At 38.4% G+C, this 3,939-nt stretch overlaps 1 long non-coding RNA gene across 1 annotated transcript; it reads right to left on the reverse strand.

Moving 5' to 3' along the window:
* Positions 1-2,032: 2,032 nt before the first annotated feature.
* Positions 2,033-3,275, reverse strand: LOC309511916. Its single transcript, XR_014210822.1, has 2 exons — positions 2,350-3,275; positions 2,033-2,277 (listed from the first exon to the last, which is right to left on the reverse strand). It is a non-coding gene; the product is annotated as an uncharacterized lncRNA (long non-coding RNA).
* Between the last annotated feature and the right edge of the window lie 664 nt (positions 3,276-3,939).

Below are 3,939 nucleotides of genomic sequence, written 5' to 3' on the forward strand. Positions count from 1 at the left end.
GGCCTGTGACATTATTGTTGCATGTGCCATACTCCACAATAGTGCCACCATCAGAAAGGAGAGGACCCCTGTGGTGGAGGTGCAGCCTGATGATGACCTCCAGCCAGTGCACTTGGACCAACCAAGTGGCAGAGCTGCACGGGACAGAATTGTGGAACACCATTTTTTTTTTTTTTTTTTTTTTAAACAAAAACCTTCATTAAATGAATAGAAGACAAGACAACATGCTTAGTTCCTTGAGTTTTATTTCAATTATTCTTTGTCAAGAAAAGCCAATGATGGTCATCTTTTGCCTGCAATAAGATATATTGTTATCCAAGGTCAGCAATAGTACTCTGTGTGAAATAGTGTATTTAGCACTTACTCTTGAATGATTGATTGATTATTTCGGTATTAATGAGTCTACTCCTCCTGGAAACTGTTATAAGCATGAGCCCCGTCTGATTGGCCGTGGCAGAGGTGTTGCAACCATTTATAAAGATATTCTAAATGTTACTCAGAAAACGGGTTATAAGTTTATTTCATTTGAAGTACTTGTACTAAATGTTACGCTCTTAGATGTTAGAAAAACATCCCTATTATCTCTAGCCTTGGCTACCGTAGTCACTGATCACTACATGGTAACTTGCATATTACGTACTGCTGTAATATGTCATGCGGCGTCGCGTTATCAACCAGGCAGAACAATCCTCCCATCCACCATAGATAACTTCTCAAATTGCTTATCTAATCTGTCTCAGCTGCTGCCTGAACCCAAACAAACAGATGAACTAGAAGAACTAACTAGCACTATGAGCACCATTCTCTCTAGAACATTGGATGTGGTTGCACCTATTAAATTAAAAAAGGTCAGAGAGAAAAATAAAGCACCATGGTATAACAATACTACGCATGTTTTAAAGAGAGAAACCCGTATTTTAGAGCGTAAATGGAAACAAACTAATTTAGAGGTCTTTAGAATCGCGTGGAAAGACAGTATGTCGCGTTATAAAAAGGCCCTAAAAGCTGCCAGGGCTGAGCACCTCCGCAAACTAATAGAAAACAACCAAAACAATCCAAGGTTTCTATTTAACACCGTGGCTAGACTAACAAATAAACAGACGTCACCCGAACAAAATATCCCGTTACAGTTCAGTAGTAATGATTTCATGAACTTCTTCACTGAGAAAATAGAAAGCATCAGAACCACAATTATAAACGTTCAATCTTCAATCGCGCCTTATAATTCAGCTTCAATTATCACCCCGAAAGAACAATTACAGTGCTTTACAACTATAGAACAAAAAGAGTTAAATAAACTTATCACTTCATCTAAAACAACAACATGTTTATTAGATCCTATACCAACTAAACTACTGAAAGAAGTGTTACCTGTAGTGGAAGAGCCTCTCCTCAATATTATTAACTCATCTTTATCTTTAGGTCATGTTCCAAGAACATTTAAACTGGCAGTTATAAAACCTCTCATTAAGAAACCACAATTAGATCATAATAATCTAGCAAATTATAGACCCATTTCAAATCTTCCATTTATGTCTAAAATATTAGAAAAAGTGGTGTCCGCTCAACTGGGATCTTTCTTGCAACAAAATGATATCTATGAAAAGTTTCAGTCTGGATTCAGACCGCATCATAGCACTGAAACTGCGCTCGTTAAAATCACAAATGATTTACTTTTAGCTTCTGACCAAGGCTGTATCTCAATACTAGTTTTACTTGATCTTAGTGCTGCGTTCGATACTATAGATCACACAATACTCTTAGATCGACTACAAAATGATACTGGTGTTCAAGGACAAGCACTAAGCTGGTTCAAATCATACCTATCTGACCGCTACCATTTTGTCTATTTAAATGGAGAAAAATCGATCATAACTCCAGTAAACTATGGAGTGCCGCAGGGATCTGTATTAGGCCCTCTGTTATTTTCAATATATATGATGCCACTTGGAAATATTATAAGGAAACATGGGATTAGTTTCCATTGTTATGCTGATGACACTCAAATATATATTTCATCACGGCCGGATGAAAACGCTACATTTTCCAAATTGACAGAGTGTGTTAAAGATAGGGTTGGGCATCGTTTTGATTTGAACGATTCTGATTCCGATTCCGATTCTTCATTTCGATTTCGGTTCTTTTCGATTCTCGATTCCGATTCTTTGAGGGGTGGAGTCAAAACCTGTCACAGGCTCATTTCACAGAGGAACATTTTATTTTGATTTAGTTTTAGTTTTGGGAGCTGCAGCCCACGTGGGAGAAAATTAGGAATGCCTCTGCACCAGACCAAAAAACAGATTTATGCAGAACTTGCACCCTGGTCTGGACTCTCTGGACATAACTAACTCAATGTATAAAAGCTCACTTTAAAACACCATTGATTTGTATCATATTCCGGTCGCGGTTTAAAATGGTTTTAAGTTAAAAAAAAAAGATGTTGAAATATGTTATATTTAGCATTTTATATGCAGCTAATAGCTACCTTGCTTAACACGTATACTATAAACATTCTCTATTCATTTAAAAAAAAATACCTCATATCACGTTGGTCCACGTGAGATGATTGACAGCTGTACAGCGAATGAGAGAGCGCTGATATCATAAACTGACGCGAATCATTTTACAAACATGTGATGATAAATCATTATTTCTCCAAATATGCGCACCATTGAATTAAGAGCCCTGGCGGATGCTGTTTATTGCATGTATGTGAACACAAATAAACCGGAGAAGACGTGAATGACGCTTTATGAGTGATGATTTCTATTCAAAATAAAAAACATTACAGATTAATTATTTTGCACTCGATCCTGGCAACGTTACTAACGTTGGTCGCGCAGGGTTGCCTGAGGAGGACGAGACAGTGGACCAGCGCGCAGAGACAGTGGACATATGTCGAACACGCTACACTCCTTGTAAATTTTGTACACCATGCAGGCGTAACGTTAGGTGTTTAGTCATATTTGTAGTGCATCCGCCCGTGCAAGAAATAAGTTTGTCACATGTGTTGCACTCTGCCGACCCAGGCTTTTTTAAGGTGAAATAAAGCCACACTTTTGAGCGCCGCTTACCGTGCTCCATGCCTGCAACAGAACAAGCGGGCGCGGCAAGCACTTCCGGAAATCCAGTGGCCACTATGGAAACCAAAACTTGCGCGTTTGGAACCGATGATCGGAATCGAAAACAAATTTTCTAAACGATTCCAATGGCATCGTTATTTTTTAAACGGTTCCCAGTTGGAACCGGTTCTCGATGCCCAACCCTAGTTAAAGATATAAAAGATTGGATGACGCGTAATTTTCTTTTATTAAATCCAGACAAGACAGAGGTAATACTTATCGGTTCAAAAAACCGCCCACAAAACCTCGCACAATACAACTTTAACATCATAGGATGTCCTGTTACTTTATCCTCTACAGTAAAAGACCTGGGTGTTATACTCGATTGCAACCTGTCTTTTGAAAATCATATTTCATATGTTACAAAAACAGCCTTTTTCCACCTTAGAAACATTGCTAAGCTACGTAATATGCTATCAGTTTCTGATGCAGAAAAGTTAGTTCATGCATTCATGACCTCGAGACTGGATTACTGTAATGCTTTATTAGCTGGTTGTCCTGCATCCTCAATAAACAAGCTACAGTTAGTCCAAAATGCCGCCGCTAGAGTTCTTAGGAGATCAAGAAAATATGATCATATAACACCGATTTTATCATCACTGCATTGGTTACCTATAAAGTTCCGTATTAATTACAAGGTATTGCTACTGACTTATAAAGCCCTAAACGGCTTAGCTCCAGTCTATTTAACGGATCTTCTATCGCCCTATAATCCATCGCGCTCTTTAAGATCACTAAATTCAAGGCTTTTGGTCATACCTAGGATATCCAGAACCACCAAAGGAGGGAGAGCATTTTCACATTTGGCTCCAAAACT

This window comes from Leuciscus leuciscus (genome assembly GCF_965113295.1).
Source record: "Leuciscus leuciscus genome assembly, chromosome: 13".
NCBI lineage: Eukaryota > Metazoa > Chordata > Actinopteri > Cypriniformes > Leuciscidae > Leuciscus > Leuciscus leuciscus.